The sequence below is a fragment of the Dreissena polymorpha genome, chromosome 4, assembly GCF_020536995.1.
Source record: "Dreissena polymorpha isolate Duluth1 chromosome 4, UMN_Dpol_1.0, whole genome shotgun sequence".
NCBI lineage: Eukaryota > Metazoa > Mollusca > Bivalvia > Myida > Dreissenidae > Dreissena > Dreissena polymorpha.
This window is the reverse complement of record NC_068358.1, coordinates 133,840,225-133,864,604: the sequence shown is the minus strand read 5'-3', so window position 1 is coordinate 133,864,604 and position 24,380 is coordinate 133,840,225. Positions and strand designations below refer to the sequence as shown.

At 36.5% G+C, this 24,380-nt stretch overlaps 1 protein-coding gene across 7 annotated transcripts in view; it reads right to left on the bottom strand.

Annotated features, from left to right (window-relative positions):
* The window catches only part of LOC127877380 (probable UDP-sugar transporter protein SLC35A4), a 46,996-nt gene extending 23,759 nt beyond the window's left edge, over positions 1–23,237 (bottom strand). For 2 of the 7 annotated variants that reach the window (XM_052423143.1, XM_052423142.1), the window contains exons 1-2: positions 23,090–23,201; positions 16,992–17,749 (exon numbers count right to left, since the gene is read on the bottom strand). The gene's annotated coding sequence lies outside the window, so the exon portion shown is untranslated. Of the gene's footprint in view, positions 1–9,830; positions 10,059–16,991; positions 17,750–23,089 lie in introns of those variants that run through there. The other 5 variants (XM_052423147.1, XM_052423148.1, XM_052423144.1 and 2 more) reach the window with 4 other exon arrangements.
* Positions 23,238–24,380: the final 1,143 nt, after the last annotated feature.

The window sequence follows — 24,380 nt, the reverse complement described above, 5'->3', positions numbered from 1 at the left end:
TCTGAAATATCATACCTTGACTGATGTACCCTTGTAAATTCAAACATCCTAAATGCTATTTATCATAGTCAGGAATACCATACCTTGACTAATGTACCCATGTGATTCAAATATCCTAAATGTTAGTTACCATACTCAGAAATACCGTAACTTGACTAATGTACCAGTGTAAATTCAAACATCCGAAATGTTTTTATTTATATTCAGATATTCCATACCTTGACTCAGATATACCCGTGTAAACTCAAACATCCCAAATGTTATTTATCATAATCAGATATACTATACCTTGACAAATAAACCCGTGTTAATTGAAACATTCTAAATGTTATCTACCACTGTAAGGAATGCCATGATACCTTTACTAATGTACACGTGTAAATTCTTACATTCTAAATGTTATTTATCATAGTCAGATATACCATACCTTGACTAATGTACCCGTTTAAATTCAAACATCCTTAATGTTATTTATCAAAGTCAGGAATACCATACCTTGACTAATTTACAAGTGTAAATTCAAACATCCTAAATGTTATGTACCATAATCAGAAATACCATACCTTGACTTATGTACCGGTGTAAATGTAAACATCCTAAATGTTATTTATCATAGTCATATATACCATGCCTTGCTTTATAAACCTGTGTAAATTCAAACATCCTAAATGCTATTTACCACAGCCAGAAATACCATACCTTAAATAATGTACCATACCTTGACTGATGTTCCTGTGTAAAATTATCCTAAATGCTATTTATCATTGTCAGGAGTACCACACCTTGACTAATGTACCTGTGTAAGTTCAAACATCCTTAATGTTATTTACTATTATAGTCTGGAATACCACACCTTGACTGATGTACCCGTGTAAATTCAAACATCCTTAATGCTATTTATCATAGTCAGGAGTACCATACCTTAACAAATGTACCGGTGTTAAAATTCAAGCATCCTTAATGTAATTTATCATAGTCAGGAAAACCATACTTTGACAAATGTACTGGTGTAAATTCAAACATCCTAAATGTTATTTATCATAGTCAGCAATACCATACGTTGACTAATGTACCCGTGTAAATTCAAAAATCCTAAATGTAATTTATCATAGCCAGCAATACTATACGTTTACTCATGTACCCATGTAAATTTAAACATCTTAAATGTTACTTATCATAGTCAGAAATACCATACATTGACCAATGTACCCTTGTAAATTCAAACATCCTTTATGTTATTTATAATAGTCAGATATACCATACCTTGGCTAATATGTCCTGTGTAAATTCAAATATCCTTAATGTTATATCATAGTCAGATATACTATACCTTGACGAATGTACCCGTTTACATTCAAACATCCTAAAAGTTATTTATCATAGTCAGGAATACCATACCTTGACTAATATACCCGTGTAAATTCAAACATCCTTAATGTTATTTATAGGGATGCAAGAAGTAAACCGGCTAACCGGTTAACCTTCTGAAACGACCAGTTAATCGTTTACATTTTCGGAAAAGGTTAACCTAGAAAAAAATATTTGATTATGTTGCTTTTTTCATGGAATAATTAGTACTTGTTTACTTTTTTCGTGTGGCATACTGCCAACTTGCGCTGGCGACTTGTAAGAACAACAGGCCGCACCATTGCCGGTAATAAATAACATGTCAACAAAGTAATAAAGCAATTAATCAATACCTTTGTGATAACAAATAGGGGGTACGTTTTGATAACTGATACTATTAGTCTTTTGACTCGCTAAAATTTAACTAGCGAACTGCGGTGAGTGGGATCTACCGGTATTAGCGAAGACGTAATTGCCACGTTTATTGAACTCGCAATAAAAAACAGTTGAGACATTGGACGGCTTATTTTGATGTTTTGTTAACCAATATCCAACACTGATTGCTCGCGAAAATACCGTGTTTATAAGTAACAATTTTATGAAGAATTGCATTCGTAGTTACAATCTTTACGAGTTAAAAATTAATATCATTGTGATAATGTACGTCCAACAATACGACCATTACTGTCCGATGCAAGTTTTATTTAAGAAAGCAAATTATGAACTAATTAAATTATTAAACATCAAATAGAAATATTTTAAAAATAAACCCATTAAATTTTTTATTCGTGTAATTGCGTAAAATTTGTGCGCTATGGGAGGTTTACAAACATACGTAACTATCAGTATTCAAGATCATTATACTTAGTTACATCGCTATTTAATAAATGTACTGATTATATTAAATATTCAACATACATTTCGTTCAAAATTAATTTAATTTGCTTTTGTGTCCTTTATTTTATGCACATTTTTTATTGTAAAATGAAAATCAAACGATACAGCTTCATCTACAAACGATAAAATGCAAACAACAAAATACATTGTATGCAATTATCGAATAAGAAGAGGTGCGGATTCGTTGAACACACATAGCCCACTTTACGTCGCATTGAAAGGAAAAAAACATTTCTATATTAAGGCAATTTGAGTTTTAAATATTATAACAGAACGAACAAAGGAATACGCCATTTTTGTGAACGATACGACGCAAACGTAATATAAGCGGCCCAACCAAAAATAAGTTAATAAAACATAAAAATGAACATTGTGTAGTTCTTTAATTTTTTTACTCCTATGCATTTACACAGGAAAAATAAAAAAATATATAGCATACATTTACAAAATTATGAAAATAATTTGTATAGTACATTTTATTATCAAACTGGCATGTTATCAACACAAGCGATTTCAAATTTGAAATAACTTTTGTTTCTACGGAGCGGTTCGAGCTGTATGACATTTTTTACGTACTATAAATTATTTAAACTACATAAGGCTTTTCGGTAACCGGTTAATAACCGGTTACTGAAAAAGATTAACCAGTTAATTATATTTGTACCTCTTGTATCCCTAGTTATTTATACCATAATCAGAAATTCCATACCTTGACTAATGTACCGGTGTAAATTCAAACATCCTAAATGTTATTTATCATACTCAGATTTACCCGTGTAAATTCAAACATCCTTAATGCTATTTACTACAGTCAGAAATACTCTACCTTCAATAATGTTCCTGTGTAATTTCAAACATCCTAAATATTATTCACCATAGTCCGGAATACCATACCTTGACTAATGTACACGTGCAAATTCAAACATCCTAAATGTTATTTATCATTGTCAGAAATACTATACCTTGACTAATGTACCTGTGTCAATTCAAACATCCTAAATGTTATTAATCATATGGTCAGAAATACCATACCTTGACTAAAGTACCCGTGTAAATTCAAACATCCTAAATGCTATTTATCATAGTCAGGAGTACCATACCTTGACTTTTGTAAATTCAAACATCCTTAATGTTATTTATCATAGTAAGAAATACCATACCTTGCATGACTTATGTACCTGTGTAAATTTAAACATTCTTAATGTTATTTACCATAGTAAATACACATATTACACATATTGAATGCGTTGATTATAAATGATGTGAAACGGTCATAGCTTGCATAATTATTTTATTTTTTTCGGCGTAGCTGTATTAAGCCAGCTTTTCACCTTACCTGACCTTTGTAAGTGTCCAATAAAATTCAAATAAAATTCCCCGCGGCTAGGTACGAATGAATGCACTTCATTTATTCCATTGGCTGATTTGAGTATACCACTAGAACATTGGAAACATATCCGCGTCTTTGTAACACTGTTTTACTGCATGAAACAATTTTATTTCTAATGAAAAGGCTTAATAGATAGAATAGTTTTACACTCAATTCTCGACATCAATACAGTTTGTGCGTGCACCTTTTATTTTCAGAGGATTGCTTGCGCAAAAGCCTTTATACTTAAAGGCTATGTTCTCATATTTAGTACTTACTTCCATATTCCTTTCAACATGTTAACATGTAAAAGTATAAAGAGCAGTGGAAGCGAGGCCTCACTTTAATGCATTGCATTTCAACCCGCGAGGTATCGGGTCAATTTGCGGCCAGTGTGTGAATGTCAGTGTTTATATACAGGTCATCACCGGAGTTCGCGGCCAGTAAAATAATCGTTATATAATAAAGACGCTATCCGTGAACTAGGTGACCTTGAATTTTCTTTAGACCAGAAATATGTTAAATGAAGATATTCAGCAATATAATTATGGTATGTCAATAATAGATTCTTAATGTGTTTTCAACTAATTACAATGATACATATTATTTTTGATTAATTTATTAATAATTATTCCATTATATTGACTAATGTATTAAGCATCGATATTGACTATGTATTTATCATAGTAAGAAATACCATACCTTGCATGACTTATGTACCTGTGTAAATTTAAACATTCTTAATGTTATTTACCATAGTCAGATTTACCATACCTTGAATAATGTACTCGTGTAAATTCAAACATTCTTAATGTTTTCTACCACAGTCAGGAATACCATTCCTCGACTAATGTACCCGTGTAAATTCAAACATCCTAATAATGTAATTTATTATAGTCAGGAATACCATACCTAGCCTTATGTACCTGTATACATTAAAACATCAAAATGTTATTTATCATAGTCAGAAATGCCATACTTAAACTTATGTACCTGTGTAAATTCAAACATCGGTAATGTTATTTACACTGAAAATATATTGGAAAAGCAGTAAAACTTGGTTCATTACTATTGTAACTCAAGTTACAATAGTTTCGACAAAATATATTTATATGAAAATACATGCAAATTAATTTGCAAAACTATTGTATCTTGAGTAACAATAGTGTTGCAATAAAAAGGAAAATATATAACTACTGAGTTTATATGTGCAACACTATTGTATCTATAGATACCATAGTATTGCAATATGACTTTTTGTTTGGATTCAAATATGTTATTGCAACACTAATGTATCTTGAAATACAATAGTGTTGCAATACATTCTTTACATATTTTAGATACAACATTTTTGCAGGATCACTATAAAATTGTACATGTTAATTATATAACTGTGATATTTTTTTTTATGGATGCAGGGTATGAAAATATGTACAATTTTAGTGGAAAGTGGTTTTGAGAAAAAATCATAGTTACAATAGTTTTGCGCCAAACCCTCGAACTAGTGTTTTGTGTATTTTCTTCATTGTCAGATATAAGTTCCAATAGACAACATCAGTGCAGCAATATTATTTTTTTTAAACGAGAGTGTTAACAAGGTTTTGCTATAGCCATACACGGTAAACTGCCCCGCTTCCTAGTGGCCATGTTTTTCAACGGACCGTAACAATTTTCGAATTAAGCCGATGTATCATAACAACAAATGTTCGGACCAAGTTTCATGAAGATTGAAGTATAAATGTGACTTCTAGAGTGTAAAAAAGGTTTTACTATAGCCATGTGAGCAAATATGCCCCCCCCTGGCGGCCATCTTTTTCAACGAACCTGAACCATTTTCAAAGAAAGCTGATATATCATTAAGACATACGTTGTGACCATGTTTCAAGAAGATTGAACGATAAATGTGAATTCTAGTGTTAACAATATTTTTCTTTATTTTGACCAAGTGACCTAGGTTTTGACCTGGTGTGACCAAGTTTCAAACACGACAAAGATATCACTGGGACAACTTTTCTTACCAAGTTTCATGACAATCAAGCAATAAATGTTACCTATAGAGTGCTACCAAGAAAAAATGTTGACGACGCATTAAGGACAAATGGTGATGCTAAAAGCACACCATGCGCACCTTGTGCTCAGGTGACCTAAAAATAAGGAACTAAACGTTATATGTTTTATGTAACAAATATAATTTTTATTTGTACTAAACTAAATTTCCAGTGCTTTGTATTGGTTATGTCATAGTCAGAGAGGTAAAGATTATGCTCATATACAGTATATAGATTGGCATGTTCACAAATTCAAATATATGACTGTTAGATTAAATAAATTCTTTATCACAGTCATTCTCAAGATTTATTAAAGTCATATCATGGTGAAAATTTTCTCATCAATCCCTTGACTGGTTCGGCTGTTTGGGGGAATGAGAGGCAACAATACAGAAATCCTTCTCCAGTCAGGTCTGTTGTGTGCTGCTTAGAGTAATTCATCCATAGAAAGGGATGTCCACTCTTACATTATCCATCCAGCTTTTCTTCTGACGGCCTCGGCGTCGACCTCCCTATAACGTGCCCTGGATAACAGTCTTGCACAGAGATTCGTGCCCGGTGACGTTTCCAAACAAAGCCAGCTGTACCTTTGCACAAATATTCGTGGTCATGGTAGTGCAGTTAAAAAATTGCCCTTACTGAAGCTTGTTTCATTCCGTTCACTGTTGTCTATTTCTCAATATGAAACAATCAAAAGCAATCCCGTGTAATTTGTCCACTTCATATTGAGGGCTTAATTTATTTGCCCATCGATATGTAGAGAGAACATTACCGGAATCGATTTGCTGTTGGCATACATGGTAAAGTCTTCTTGGACCTTGTGTAGTACAATCTGATCTCAGTTCTGAAATTTAAATATAATAGCATACAGTTGACAATGTAACAGCAAATACATTTTTAACACATTGAATAAACACACATTCACAGATGGGCATGAAGAATTTCTTTGCCTATTGATTTTTGTAGTAAAATTAAAAGAATACTAGCGTTATAAATAAAGTTATTGGCTGATCACAGATGTTTTTACAATTTTATTATTATAAACATCGCATTAAAAGTAAAAACAGAAGCAGTTCAGATGATGTACTCAAAACCGTTCAGACGATGTACTCAAACAAAAAACCTTCAGACAATGTACTATTTTCCAAATCAATCGCCACAGATCTAAAAAAGCTTAAACAACGTGGAAAACCTTGTACGAAATATTCTAAGCATGTTAGAAAGCAAAAACTGTTGTATTTATTTGTTTGTTTGTATTTTTAATAGCAAACACGTCAAAATAAAGTATGTTCAGACGATGTACAATTTTCATGGTTTATTGTGTCTGAATGTTTGAGAAAACTACAGAAATCTAAGAAAAACAACAATTACCAGAGTACATAAGGAGACTAAGCGGGTACTTTGCGCATAGTTATCATTAATTTAGATATTATAAAATATGAGAATACCTTGATTTTTGTCATTAAGCGAGAGCTTTTTCCGCCATTTTGTGCGTACGATGTACTTTTGTGATCACGTGATTCCCCGAAGTGTGCAAATATTAGTTTTCCTCGTATTGCTATATTAAAGCATTGAAAACAATCTGGTGGTCACATTTGTTGCCCAGTTTTCATGAACATTACTGATTTACTCAGAACATTTTTGTTTTTATGAAATCCCAGCCAATTTCAATTTTAGAAGTAGTCTTTGCCAATTCAACCACTACTATGGTAGTGCAATTAAAATGGATAAATGTTGTATAAACAACAAGTATCCATTTTAATTGCACTACCATAGTAGTGGTTTAATTCAATAACTCATCATAGAGTGATGTCTTATCAGGTGACAATCAAGTTTCTGTTTAGAATTTTTCCAAAAAAGTTGTTGATGGATGTTAATTGAATTAGATTGAAGAAGTTTGGGTCTGTTCTATTTGAAAAAACAGAGTAAAAAATGACACTTGTGAAAGTATAATGAAGCTGATAAACAGAAAGTGTGCAAAACTAAGTGATTTCTGTAAATGGTACAACTAGTATTGCAAAGTATACTATTTTTTACCATTTTTGCCCTTTGGATTGTTGAGAATCCTGTTGTTTTGACTAAAAAATAATGTTGTTTTTTGTGCAAACAAATAATTTAAATTGTGCATTCAAGTGTTTTCAATATTATTATTAGCATGTCTATCCGTAGTATCAGCCCTCTTAATGAATACATAAGATCAAATACAAAAACATGCATGTGTTATATGTCAATCTATAGTTAAATGTGTATTCTTGGACATAACAAAAACGGCATTGTTTTGACAAAATACTTTGAGTCACGCTTTCCAAATGGCAGTAAAATTCAAGGCCACACCAAAGTAAAAATATGTTTTTAAAATCTTAATCATAACTTTAATGAAAATAACATTCATTTCTTGAAAATAGGAATTCACAACTTCTTTATTGTTATTATTTTCAAAATTTAATAAAGTAGGGTTTAGTTTGAAAATGGTCAATTCGTATAAAATAGTGATGTTTTGCAGGAAATACATATTTTTTTAGAGAAAACACATTATTTTGAACATCTCAAATATTTATCTTTACTACATATTGAATGTACAAAGTACTTCATTTATAAAACAATATGTACTGTGTTCAAATTACGTTAGATGCAGACCATTATTATGGTCTTTGTTTATCATAACATTAGCAAGCAGGATATTTAAAACTTGTTTTTGCACTCTTGATGATTTTTAAAAGCCATTCATAATTATATTAATAACACTATTGAGAAAGAAAACATCATTTTAATTGAGCTGATTTTTATATTAATCATGAGTTTTGACTAATAAGGTAAACAATCGTAAAATTACATATTATTGCTGAAAATATCATGGTTCATATTGAATACATAAATATTCTTTCATTCCTGCATATTGTTGGATTAATTATAAGCATGTGTGAGTAAACTAAAATAAAAATTTAGCACCAGTTGAGATCAAAACAAAAAGGCACAAATGAAGGACATGCATGAATTGTGGACCTTGGATGAAATGTATTGGTTATATTAACAAAATCAGTTCAAAATTATTATTATTACAATTTTAATATTGTTGATTGTTAAATGCTTTATTTTAATTAGATAATTCAGGGTGACTTCAAACAGTTGGACCGGTGCATCAAAGTTGGCTACAGTGGTGTTTTACCTGCGTGGATTTTGCTCATAAGCATATGTATCTATCTATCTTCGGATACTGTTGAACTCCACATTTTGGTATTATTAACAGATTGTGCTGTCAGTGCAACAAAAAGATTTATACAATATTGTACAATAAAAGTATTGACAGTGAGACGTCGAGAAAGAAAGTAAGAATGAAACAAAGTTTGCAAGTGTTAGTATATGTATAGACAAGAGTTAAAATCAGGTTAAAAACACACTCTGCCACAACTAATTGTATGAAAGTATAAGCTAAAGGATGTGTATGGCGAGTCAATCTCCTGGTTTTTTTCCAAATAAGTGGGGACGGGGACAGCTACTTAAAAGTGGACAATTTTGTAAAATAATACTATTTTAGCATCAGTCCATCTGTTCTCTATAGATCTTATACCGAGTGACTGTTGCATGTCTGAGACACTATCATAAGTGGAATAGTTGTTATTTATCCATCTGATTGCTCTTCTCTGAACCATTTCAATTTTATTGATGTCTTGTTTAGTGTGTGGCGACCAGACTGGAGACGAGTATTCTACTTGTGGCCTGACAAGAGATTCATAGGCAGTTTTTTTTACTTTTTTGTTTTTAGTTAGGATGTTGTGTTTAAGGAAACCAAGTGTTCTATTTGCTGTTGTACATATTCTATTAATCTGAGTGTTGAAAGAAAGGTCTTCGGATAAGTCTACTCCTAAGTATTTTGCACTTGGTATGGTTTCATGGATATGGCCGTGTAATATATAATTATGTTTGATTTTATGTTTGTTTCGAGTTACATTAAGGACTTGGCATTTACTGGGGTTAAAATGCATTTCCCATTTAGTTTCCCATTGTTCCAAGGTATTAATTAAGATCATGTTGTAATTGGTTGCCATCATTTAGGTTGTTGATCGTGAGGTACACAGCAGTGTCCTCATCATATGTTGCAGGCAAAGTCTTCATTCACCATCATGCATGAAAAGTCTTTCCCACTGACATTTGTCATTCAAAGCGCCTACCTTTTATCCGAAATAATGTCATCCGAACGGTGATTCAGGGGATGATTCAAACTGAACTTATACACATTTCATACTGTTTTCATGATCTGACTGATTCGTTTGCGGTATCAAATAATTCGGAAACCCATGACAAGTGTTACAATGCATTACATAAAATCGGACGCGGACACTTATCATAATTTACACATAATTAAGTTGATAATGTTGTTGTTGTATCTCTCAAAATAGGGGACGTAACTTTACAGTCTGGTTACATTATACTAAATACTCGTGTCAGTAGATGCTACATAAATTAATCAACACATTTTACTCTATGGCATGTTTAACACTTTAGACAGCTGTTCTGGTTTAATCTTTTGCCGATATTGATAGGGTAAGCATATATAATATCAACACTAGATCATGAAAATATAATAAAGTAAGATTCTATGACAAAACATTGCGTTGAAACGTGTTACATTTCACTAGTAGTTAAAACAACAAAACCATAAAGGATCATGTCGCCTGTTAAGCGCAAAACTGTTCTAACTCACTTTTTTTACAAAAATGACATTTTTGCATTTTTGTCACTGGTTTAAATAGATACACATAATATTTAAAAAAAATCAACATATTTCTAAAAATAAGGGTCAAAAAGGGCCAGTTGGCATTTAGTTCTATCTCACTTGATATGTTTAATTCAGTGCAAAACTGTTCCAACTTGAGTTGGAGCAGTGTTGCGCAAATTAAAATGATCATGATCACTTTTATTTTTAGTGCAACACTTTCCTAGATTTGTTGAAATCTATAACCTCACTAGAATAAAGAATGACGTCATAGTAAAGCTATAATGTCATTATTGTATGATGTCATTATTGTATGATGTCATGACATACTAATGTTTGGTCTTGTTATTGTGGGTAATCTGCTGGGAATTAACTATGTTGTGTCCAGACTTGTTGAGATATTTCAGAATTGTGTCCATAATTGTGGGTAAATTGCTGTGAATTAACTATGTTGTGTCCAGACTTGTTGAGATATTGGGAATTAACTATGTTGTGTCCAGACTTGTTGAGATATTTCAGAATTATGTCCATAATTGTGGGTAAACTACTGGGAATTAACTATGTTGTGTCCAGACTTGTTGAGATATTTCAGAATTGTGTCCATAATTGTGGGTAAACTGCTGTGAATTAACTATGTTTTGTCCAGACTTGGTTAGATATTTCAGAATTGTGTCCATAATTGTGGGTAAACTGCTGTGAATTAACTATGTTGTGTCCAGACTTGTTAAGATATTTCAGAATTGTGTCCATAATTGTGGGTAATCTGCTGTGTATTAACTATGTTGTGTCCAACCTTGTTGAGATATTTCAGAATTGTGTCCATAATTGTGGGTAAACTGCTGTGAATTAACTATGTTGTGTCCAGACTTGTTAAGATATTTCAGAATTGTGTCCATAATTGTGGGTAAACTGCTGTGAATTAACAATGTTGTGTCCAGACTTGGTGAGATATTTCAGAATTGTGTCCATAATTTGTGGGTAAACTGCTGGGAATTAACTATGTTGTGTCCAGACTCGTTGAGATATTTCAGAATTTTGTCCATAATTGTGGGTAAACTGCTGGGAATTAACTATGTTGTGTCCAGACTTGTTGAGATATTTCAGAATTGTGTCCATAATTGTGGGTAAACTGCTGGGAATTATCTATGTTGTGTCCAGACTTGTTGAGATATTTCAGAATTGTGTCCATAATTGTGGGTAAACTGATGGGAATTAACTAATATGTTGTGTCCAGACTTATTGAGATATTTCAGAATTGTGTCCATAATTGTGGGTAAACTGCTGGGAATTAACTATGTTGTGTCCAGACTTGTTGAGATATTTCAGAATAAAGGCCATGATTGTCACAATTTATTGTGAGATTATAAGGATAATATAAAGACATTTTTCATACAAAGTTTGTAGGTTGTGTGTAGATTTATACAAGAGCACCGCCTTGCGGGTGCAGACCGCTCATCTATTTTCTTTTTAAAGGTGAAGGGACTCTCATTTTCAATCACAAAGGAGGGAGGAGTGGAGTGAAGAGGGGTGTATAGTGTGGGGTTGTGGACATTTATTACATTATCTTCCAAAAAAGCGAAAAAAAAAAAAAAAAAAAAAAAAAATCGGGGGGGGGGGTATAGTGTGAGGGTGTGGTGATAATTTGTGAGATGATCTTAAAAAAAAAAAAAAAAAAAAAAAAAAAAAATCAAAAAAAAAATTTGGGGGGGGGGGTGGGGGGGGTGGGGTGGGGGTATAGTGTGAGGGTGTGGTGGTCATTTGTGAGATGATCTTATAAAAAAAAAAAAAAAAAAAAAAATTAGGGGGGGGGGGAGGGGGGGGAGGGGGGGGAGGGCACGGGGGATGGTTTGGGTGAAGTCTATTGTGGTATGTCAGGTAAGAGTAGTTTCATCAAAGTATCAATCAAATCTAATCATAAATAAAGAAGTTATGGCAATTTTAGCAAAATTTAATAATTTGACCTTGAGAGTCAAGGTCATTCAAAGGTCAAAGTAAAATTCAAGTTGCCAGGTACAGTAACCTCATGATAGCATGTAAGTATTTGAAGTTTGAAAGCAATAGCCTTGATACTTCGAGTGGATCGAAACACAAAATTTAACCATATATTAAAAGTTACTAAGTCAAAAAAGGGCCATAATTCCGTAACAATGACAACCAGAGTTATGCAACTTGTCCTTTTACTGTACCCTTATGATAGTTTGTGAGTGTTCCAAGTATGAAAGCAATATCTATGATACTTTAGGGGTAAAGTGACCAAAACATAAATCTTAACCAAATTTTCAATTTTCTAAGTATAAAGGGCCCATAATTCCGTCCAAATGCCAGTCAGAGTTACATAACTTTGCCTGCACCGTCCCCTTATGATAGTTCATAAATCTTGCAAGTATGAAAGCAATAGCTTTGATACTGTAGGAATAAAGTGGACCTAAACACAAAACTTAATCAAATTTTCAATTTTCTAAGTATAAAAAGGGCACATAATTCTGTCAAAATGCCAGTCAGAGTTACATTACTTTGCCTGCACAGTCCCCTTATGATAGTTAGTAAGTGTTGCAAGTATGAAAGCAATAGCTTTGATGCTTAAGGAATAAAATGGACCTAAACACAAAACTTAACCAAAATTGTCAATTTTCTAAGTATAAAAAGGGCACATAATTCTGTCAAAATGCATGCCAGAGTTATCTAACTTTGCCTGCCCAGTCCCCTCATGATAGTAAGTAAGTGTACCAAGTTTGAATGCAATAGCATTGATACTTACTGAGAAAAGTGGAACTAAACGCAAAACTTAACCAAAATTTGCAATTTTTTAAGTACAAAAAGGGCACATAATTCTGTCAAAATGCACGCCAGAGTTATCTAACTTTGCCTGCCTAGTCCCCTCATGATAGTAAGTAAGTGTACCAAGTTTGAATGCAATAGCATTGATACTTTCTGAGAAAAGTGGACCTAAACGCAAAACTTAACCGGACGCCGACGCCAACGCCAACGCCAACGCCAACGCCAACGCCAACGCCGACGCCAAGGTGATGACAATAGCTCATAATTTTTTTTCAAAAAATAGATGAGCTAAAAATGTTGCAGCTATTATAGTAACTTTTGCATACTGTTACAATTTGTAACAGATGTTACCTGTATATTAAAAATTAAAGGCAAAAGTTAATCTTTTTATACAATGCACATTATAAAATCGTTAGACAGTTATGCATATCAATATAATCATTAATAAAGGTCTCAATAAGGTAAATGTATTAAAGCAATACCCTTTTCTATGGAACGCCATTACTGACTTCATATGACTGTTGACGTTGTTTGCAGTACATGAATCATTATTTTCAGTGGAATATGCATTATGCTTTGTGCAATTTTCTTTACGTTTGGTACATTCTTCATTATATGCAGTAGTTAAAGCATTACGCGAAGTAGTAACAACATTTTGTTCTGTCAAAACTTCTTGACATTCTGTACATTCGACATTTTGTGATGTAGTTACATTATTACGCACTGTAGCAATATCATTACGTGCTGTGATATCTTCTTTACGTTCGGTTCGTTTGTCATTATGGACTGTAGTTACAGCATTACCCGCAGTAGTTACAGTATTCAGTTCTATGCTAGCTTCTTTACGTTCGGTACATTCGTCATTACGTGCTGTAGTTACATCATCACATGCAGTAGTCACATCATTTTGTTTTGTGCAAACCTCTTTATGTTACGTACATTCAACATTATGTGCAGTAATTTCATCATTACTTGCTGTGCAAACGTCTACACATTCAGTACATTTGTCATTATGTGCATTACGTTCAGTAATAACATCATTTCGTGTTGCGCAAACTTTATTTACATTCGGTACATTCGTCATTACGTGCAATAGTTTCATCAATATGCACTGTACTATCATAATTCCATACCGTGCGAACTTCTTTACGTTCGGTATATTCAACATTATGTGTAGTAGTTTTATCAGTATGCGCTGTGCAAACGTCTTACGTTTGGTACATTCGTCATTATGTGCAGCAGTTACATCATTATGTGCAGTAGTAACAACATTACGTGCTGTGCAAACTTCTTTCCGTTCGGTACATTCGTCATTATGCGCAATAGTTACAGCGTGCTGTTATAAAAACATTACGTGCTGTGTCTTTTCGTTCATTACACATCATTATGTGCACTTAGTTAAAGCATTACGTAGACATTATAGACATTTGCAATAAAAGTCATAATTAATGTTTATGAAGTTGTTTGTTTTATCTTATAGATGTTAGACCTTTAGAATTGCCCAGTGAATGCTTGATTGTAATACTCATTAATGGCACGCTCCCAACCAGATTAAATTTCCTTTCTTTAATTAATGTTTTCTTCTCAATTAAACCATTGTATTTTATTAAAATAATTATTCCATCTAACATGAATAAATAAGTAATGGTGATAATGTAAAATTCTAAGATTTCAATGAAATTAATAAAACGACTTCAATAATTGACAAAGTACTAATAATAAAATAGTAACCTAATAATATTATTTAAAACAAATGCACAAATATTATATAAAAATACTTCATTTATTTTAATTTTATATGTTGTTACACAGTTTATAGAAAAAAACAATGGTTGAATTGCATTTGACAAAAATTTACAATGTCATATTTCATTGACGTAGTACATTTTATTATTTTCACGTAAAAATTGTGCTGCAAAGTCAAAATTATAACCCCAAAACATCTGCTCACAACTTATTTTCAAATATGACCAAGAAAATTAAATTCTGGGGGTGAATTGTCCAGGGGGTGAATTGTCTTGGGGTGAATAGTCAAAGATTCTGTTTCACACTTGCGGGAAAATTACGTCATCCGGTGACACATATAAATTTTCCTAGAAAGACCTATCCACAAAACAAAAAGGCTAACTACCAAGCATAAAGTCGTTTCTATCAAACGTAACGATGTAACCAGTACGGGTAGCAGCGAAAGTACTGAATACAATGGAATTTGCATAGCACGAAATTTTAAAACCTCAACACGTAATTATATAACTACAGCACACAACGATAAATGTACCGAACGTTAATCTATGTGGACAGAACATAATGTTTTTACTACCGTACGTAATGCTATAACAACTGCACATAATGTTAAATGTACCGAACGTAAAGGCATTTGTTCACACCATAATGCTGTTACTAGTACACGTAATGCTGTTACTACTGCGCATAATGATAGGCGTATATGGTCTTAGTGCACAGTGGACGTGTTTTTTGTGCTCTTAAATATATGGAATCTACTTGAAATATAATATAGCTACATTCCTGATAATCAAGAGAGTAACGGATATATCGTTTAGTAATAAGATATAACAAAAAGTACATTTGTAGTGTCAAAGGTGACTGAGATATTTATTATTTAACACTATTTTTTTCTATTTTCGCGATGTAAATCTCAATCGGACAGTCGGGATACATTTTTCGTGAACTCTTGTCAGAACATAATAATGCGTGATTGTGACAATTACTACTAAATCGGATTACATCTATTCAGGATTTGAGTAACATTCGGTCAAATATCTCGTGCGATATCGCTGTGGATAAGCAGCTTACAACCAATACGTTGAATGTGAACAATTATATACTGGCCATGTACGGTGTACGTTGATATGACCAGAAAAAAGAGGACCAAACAAGAAGCGTCTCCGGACAGTGTGAGTGGACAACCTGACAAGCAACACAAAATGGCATCAAATACGTCCTCCCCAACAACACCAGCATCACATGATAAATCTCCTGGAGCGGGCCCTTTCATGCCTCCACATTTACAATTCCTCGCAACCCATTTGTTACCGCCACATTACCTAAGCCCACCACCTGCTACGCCCCTGAGTGGCGGATCTACATACTCACCGGTGGGTAACCAGCAGAATCAGGTACCAATCCAAATTGACGCTAACATGATCAATGTTATACTTGGCTCATTACATTCAATAGAAGAAGGACAACGAAGCATTCAAATAAAACTAAATAAACTCGATAAAATTGAAATTGATGTTCAAGCCATATCCTGTAAAGTAACACAAGTGGAATCGAAAGTGGTAGCACTCGAAACAAAACTTAACTCTACCGAAAGAAAAATATCTGAACTTGAAGAAAGCAAATCATTTGAAAGTGAAGTGTTCGATGATGTCCGCGCTAATCACCAAGAATTACTTCACAGCATAAAAACACTGAAGAGTGAAAATTCACAGCTGTCCGATAATCTGTTAGACCTGCAAGCGCGATCTATGCGCGACAATTTGCTCTTTTTTAATTTTGAAGAGGAGAAGTCATTTGAATCAAGAAAATCTGAAAACTATATAAGCAAAATACATCAATTCTGTGATCAACAGTTGCACATAGAAGACCCAGTAAACAAAATTAAAATCGATCGCGCACATCGGGTCGGTCATTTCGAGCAAGGTAAAACACGACCAATAGTGGTTAAATTTAATTTTTATGGCGATAAACTTGAAATCAAAAATAAAACACATGAACTTCTTCCTGCTGTAGTGTTTTCACGGTTAGCTCTTTAAGGGTTCTTTCACAACAACTACAGCAATTACTAGCAACGACAAGATACTAAACTACTCACATGGGCATCAACTGGAATGCTCGTCAGGATGGCACCAATCGTCCTCGTCGTCTTCGAGGGAACTCGTCGGCTATACTCGTCGGCTATACTCGTCGACTCGGCGGGTGGACACTCGTCGGCTACGGCTCGTCCACGTCACAAATAGCACTATACATATACTTCTGGGAATACACCTCCAGGCAAATACGTACTTAAACACACAGTCACCGGCTTACATACACACATACTTCTGGGAATACACCTCCAGGGAAATGCGTGTCATTGACACAATCACAGGCAACTCACAGACTCACATACACAGTCACAGACTCACTTATATCTTCTGGGAATGGCCTTCCAGGGAAATACGTGTTGAACACACATAAAATACAATATAATACAATATGATACAATATAACCTATACTCAGGCTCACAATTACTCACTCAGGCTCACAATTACTCCAAGCAATACTCAGCTTGGGAAAATACGTCTACTCGCATCAGTCACCCGTGCATAAGAGACCGTACAAACTCGTGCTACCCAGCATGCACTATACCGATTTGTCGCTGGTTCCCAATCACGAGGTATGTGCGCATTTTGTAGACCGGGCACCGGCACAACACTCCTCCCACTTTTGTCCTTTTGGGACGACGCCACACAGCGAAGGAATCGTACCGGCGCCACCGATGAAGTAATAGTGCCCCTTGCGTAAGCACCTTGACCCAACTCCCCTTAGTCAGGCATAGCTTTCGTCCGACCTCTCTTTTGGCACAACGCCTGCCATAAACCACAACTAAAGTTAATGCATCTCCATTAAATGACCATTTGTGTTTAGCACCTTCGCACAAATATGAACGCATATGAGCCTTAATCTTTGTTAATAAAGTGTTAAAAATAAAAGTTCATAATAAGGCCCGGTAACTCTTGCTCCTTTTCTTGTCTGCACAATAATTGGACAAGTGTACCCACCTTCCAACCTATTTTCACAAATTTTAAGAAATAAAATAACTGCATACAAATACATCTCCTCGCAGCCCAAATGAGAAGGCCTACGCCCTCTGCATGTGACTGCATAATATACAATAAAAATCCGCTTGGTTATATTAAAATAAAAATCACAAGAAACGTAACCTTCTAAGGCACTACAAATGCGTTTAAATAATATCTCAGTGACAAAAAAGGTTAAAAATATAAGAATAAAAAATCTTATTTTTGTCCAAATAATACATATAATTGCTTTTAATTTTATACATAATCATTGACATTATATGGAGGAAAAGACAATAAAAATAAAACTATTGTACCCACTACATTCCTCCCACTTTTGTCCTCTTGGACCGCCGCCCTACGGTCGCACCCAAGGCAGAAGAGATAGAGACTCAAATGGGACCATGATCCCCCTCCCGCAGGCACGGGAGTGCCTTTGCCAAGCGGGGTACATACAGACCGCTGCATTCTAGCGGTTAGTGACCAATATGTTTCTTGCATAAGAAAATTTCCATCACATTAGTAAATAAAAAAAACATTATTGTCGGCTATCGTCCGACAATTGCTTAATCAAGAAAAAACATTCTTGTTGGCTTTCGTCCAACAAGTACAGTCACTTATGTATTAGAATGTGGTGATCACACTGAGAAATAATGTACTTTACAAAAATAAAAACAAAATAAAAGTGTGCATGCACCGGGAAACATCTCCGGTCATTCAAAAAATCAAAGTGACGCTAGAGACAGTTGCCGTCAAGCACGGTCACACACAAATTTAAAAAGACCTGCAAATATTGTTTAAAAGAACAACTCCGGGAAATACCACTTCCGGCCAACAGTATTGAGTGTGACAGTGGTCGTCAAGCACTGTCACCTATAAAAAACAAACTCATGCGACAAAATTCTACGACATTGCTCGGCATATGGTTGGTAGAAAAGAATTTATAGAAAATTACGGAAATAAATGACATGATACAGCAATGACGAAGTGATTGAAGTTAGATCGACTCACAAATCTTAACATGGAAGGATAAAAGGTGACGGAGGTGCCAAGACTGGGATATTGCAGGGGAAACCGGGTTCCTATTCACCATCTGCGTAGTTACCACATCCGATGGTGCGGTGTGACAGCGGTCGTCCGACAATGTCCGACAATGTCACACCCGACCATAAGGAAAAAAAAACAACAGACTTCACGGGAAATAATCAAACACATCCGTGACTGTGCAAAGCACTTCTTAGCGCGGTAATACAAAAATTACAGGAAGTTAAGCGCGGACGGCACAAGATAATTTGGGACGACACTTTATGCCTATTCATTAAACCCCCATTTCGCAGAGCACTGCTCAGATTAATTTCAATTTTATAGTTCCAACAATATTGCAATAAAAGACTGGGCTTAAACTGAGACAATAGGAAATATATATTCAAAACAATATAATCAAACTAATCAAAATGTTTAAGAGAACTATTACTTTTATACACCGCGTACTTCATGTAATATTCATAACAACAGCTTTTACTACTACTACTACTACTACTACTACTACTACTTCTGCTACTACTACTACTACTACTACCACTACTACTACCACTACCACTACTACTACTACTACTACTACTACTACTACTACTACTACTACTACTACTACTACCACTACCACTACTACTGCTGCTGCTTTTAGTGTTACTACTAGAGTATACCATTAATTTCACATGCTTATTATTATCGAAATGTTTAAGAGAACTATTACTTTTATACTCCGCGTACACCGTAATACATTATCAACACCGCGAATAGAATGTCACTGCAACTTTACTGTAATTTTTTTTTTTAAATTGGGGGTCTTTTGTATTTTGCATTGTTTTCCTAGTTTTACTAACAATTAACCTCGCCATTTACAATTTTAGGCGGTACAGATTTTGGAAGTTAGACGCTCTGGTGGTCGCCAACCTAATTTCCACCGCTGGGACCGCTCCCAGCGGCGAGAACTAGAGGGTCGCCACCCTTTGGAACCACGCCTAACAAGTCTTCGAACACCACCTTCCCAGCTGTCATCTGGGGTAACTCGGCATCCGCATGCGCCGCCCTTACGGCGGTCACACGCGGCAACTTCTGTCGCCCGTCTGACAGGTACTGACCTTCCGGTGGCCGGAGTAGTTTCAGCAGCTTTTCGTTGGGCTATTTTGGGCCCCACCTGGTCGGCCCTGTCGGTCGCCATGCTTTTAGCCGCCTCCGCAGACTGAACCGCAACGCGCTGCACGCGAAATTCATCATCGCACACAGGATCTCCATGGTATCCTTCAGTGCTCTCGCCAATGACCATCCTTGGATCACTGACGACAACTGGCACTGTTGGCAGCACCAAGGGAACTGCATCGTGCACGTCCTTGGCATGCTGCACCTTCATGCAGAACTGGGAAACCGGACCTAGCTGGTTTACATGATCCACTTCCGGTTGGCCCAACTGCTTAGTCGTCGCAGCTACCACAACGGGCTCCTTCTCCTTATGGTTGGGCAAGGACATGGCATGAAAATGTCCCCAGTTGGAACCATATCTGCCGCGATACGATCCCTCAGGGCGGACTTTTGAATTTTGGTTCCGATGCCCACGTGCACCTCCGCCACCCGCACCCGCAGGATACATAACCTGGCGTTGGTCGTTGTACCACCGGTTCCGGACCTTCCCTGGGTAGGAGCACTCCACAGGGTATTCGGCATAGCCTTTTTTATTTCGAAACGGCTTACCCGGTTGTCGGACAAAGGGATCAACGGCCGAACTTCCAAAAGAGTTTGACAATCTCTCCACAGCATCAAGCAACTTCTCGACCACCTGGGTCAATTTGTCGACCGCCGACACACTGACCTCATCCGCAGTGGGTGCTTTCTTCACCTCGTGAACCCACATTGACTCTTCTTGCTCAGTCTTCTGGGTATACCTCGGAGCCGCGGCGCAAGCCGACTGAACATGGCAATATATCTTCAGCATGTTCATCGCATCTCCCATAGATGTTGGTAACTGCAGACTAACATGCTTGCCGGCCTCCTCGTCAATCAAACCGTGACAAAACTTCGTCACTGCCTGTTCAGCGGCGTATGCATAGGGCAGATCACGAAACGCCGCTGTTGCCAGCTTCAGCGCCCGATCTGACCAATTGTCTAGGGACTCGCCTACTTCCTGATGGGCAACGTGGAAACGGCCCTGCGCGGTGGCGGTAAGCTCCCTGGCGCCAAAACGCTCCTGCAGTCGCTGCATTAGCTCTGCGTAAGGTACCGTCCCTCTCCCTTCGGTAAGCAACGCATAGAAATCGACCGCCTTTCCTGTCAAACACCAACCAAGGCAATCGGCGCATTCTGCGTCAGACCAATCTTGCACCCTTGCGTAGCGCTCAAACTTGCATTGAAAAACAAACCAATTGCTCTGCCCATCATATAGCAGGCTCTTAGGCAATTTTGTCAGAACATCCCGGTCTTTCTGTGTCGGGGGAATACTTGGGCCAGGAGGGTTGCTTGGTCCGGGCAAATTATTGAAAACCGGTGCATTGCTGGGTATGGGAATAGTGATGGTAGATGGAATTGGGACAGGTAGACCATTCGGGGAAAGAGGGCCCTTTGAGGCACGATGGGATCCCGTAGGCCCATTGTCCCTACTCTGGGGCAAACCTAACAAAGGGGGCGGGGCGGGGACGCTTGATGCGACATTAAACGGTTTCGGTATGCTTGTCATCATACGGTCCGGCTGTAACAACAGACGCTTTGGGAGCAAAGGCTTTGCAATCTGGGGAAGAAAATCGTCCCATTGAGCTACGTCCGCCTCAAGAGCCGAAATTTGGGCTTCGAGTTGGGCCCTCTCGCGATCCTGACTTACCGACTCCTTCTCAAGCACAGACATATCTATCCACCTTTCGTGTGCGTCAATGGGCCTATTTGCGATTGACCGCCCCATTCCACCCTCCCCAACATGTTCCGCCCCATCCCCATACCCCAGGGCTTCTCTAAATAATGCGGGGTTAGTACTAAAATCCAACTCGGTCATGTCACCAAAGGTCAGCGGCCGCCCTATAATTGCCTCTAAAGTATGTGGTAAAAAATTTCCCGTATTTTCCCGTATCAAAACAATGGCCTGTGCCAGTTGTCTGCCCACACCCAGAATATTGCATAATCTAGTGGGAGTGTCGTAGTTCACTCGAATTTTTCTTGGGGCTACCAGTAAAAATGGTGGGGTATATCCACTTCCCATATCCATTGTCAATTTAGAACTTTACAAGTAAATATGAAAAAGTTAAATTAATAAAAAACCTAAAATAAATGGGCCAAGAAATTCTGAAATAAAAACTTTTGTGTCTACTGGTAGACAATTAACATTTAATTGCCCAACAATAACCAATTAACAAAATCGCTATCACTGTTGTTGCTATCAATAATCAATAAAAACTGAAAGTAAGAAACACGTCGCTTAACTTGACGTTAAGCACTAATTTCCCGGGACCCAGTTTACATTCGCCAAAGCACTGCTATAAAAAGAATTGCCAATGACAAAACTCGTGCGTGTAAACTTCTATTTCCTCGGACTTTAGTTACCGATACATCAGCAATTTACACTGCTATATACAGCAGTCAACCAAACACGTTTTTCATGAACTGCTGCGCACAGAATACGCGCCAACTAATCACGGGAAAATTGCCAAATAAAAAAAAACACGTGGCCATCCGTTGATTACACAAGCAATTAAACTGTAACAAACAGCATTGGAAAATCACGTTTTTTAAGAAATATTTCACCAACTGATAACATGGCCGGCGAATGCCAACAATGGAAAAAAAAACTACGATGCCGTCTGTTTGTTACACACTTCTTAAAATAGACGAACACTGAGTTCAACAAGTTAACAACAGAAATCACGTTTTATGAAACGAACAGTTTCTATACACTTCAAATTGAATTTGATCCGTCGATTGAAAATAAATTATGCGATGCCGATTGATTTTGCAACTAGCCTAACCGTTAAACACAAGTTTCACTGTGCCCCACGTTGGGTGCCATTGTAGTGTTTTCACGGTTAGCTCTTTGGGGTTCTTTCACAACCACTACAGCAATTACTAGCAACGACAAGATACTAAACTACTCACATGGGCATCAACTGGAATGCTCGTCAGGATGGCACCAATCGTCCTCGTCGTCTTCGAGGGAACTCGTCGGCTATACTCGTCGGCTATACTCGTCGACTCGGCGGGTGGACACTCGTCGGCTACGGCTCGTCCACGTCACAAATAGCACTATACATATACTTCTGGGAATACACCTCCAGGCAAATACGTACTTAAACACACAGTCACCGGCTTACATACACATATACTTCTGGGAATACACCTCCAGGGAAATGCGTGTCATTGACACAATCACAGGCAACTCACAGACTCACATACACAGTCACAGACTCACTTATATCTTCTGGGAATGGCCTTCCAGGGAAATACGTGTTGAACACACATAAAATACAACATAATACAATATGATACAATATAACCTATACTCAGGCTCACAATTACTCACTCAGGCTCACAATTACTCCAAGCAATACTCAGCTTGGGAAAATACGTCTACTCGCATCAGTCACCCGTGCATAAGAGACCGTACAAACTCGTGCTACCCAGCATGCACTATACCGATTTGTCGCTGGTTACCAATCACGAGGTATGTGCGCATTTTGTAGACCGGGCACCGGCACAACACTGCAAGCAACTTCCGTGTAAGTGACCAATTTCCGAAGGCTATACAAGAGCGCCGACGAAAACTCGTGCCATACCTAATACAAGCCCGGAAGGACGGCAAACAGGCGTCGCTTTCATACGACACGCTTTACATCGATCGTGTTAAGTACACACATGATCACCCACCGCCCGGGCCTGTACCGGAAATGCCACACCAAGGACCGCGGAGCAACCTTCGTCGCGACACCGGAAGTCACGGCAATACCCATACACGTACTAATTAGGAAATCGACCAGAAGCAGCTACGTGTTTGTGCATGGAATGTTCAGGGTCTTTTATCGAAATTAAATGACAGTGACTATCTAAATTTTATTAATACATATGACATTCTTATTCTCACGGAAACTTGGAATTCTAGTTTAGCAAACATCCATATTGATAATTTTAATTGTTTTTCATGCCCCCGTCCAAAATGTAACAAAAAAGCAAGGCGAGAAAGTGGCGGTGTTATCGTATATTTTAAGAAACAATACTCTAATGCAATAGAACTAGTTAAACTTAACACTAACGGTATACAATGGTTCAAAATGAAAAAACAATCATTATGTTTAGAAAATGACATTATTGTATGTGCATGCTATATTCCACCATGTGAATCACGTGTTTATTGCAATGTAAACTCGCCAATATTTGAATTTGATTTTTTTGA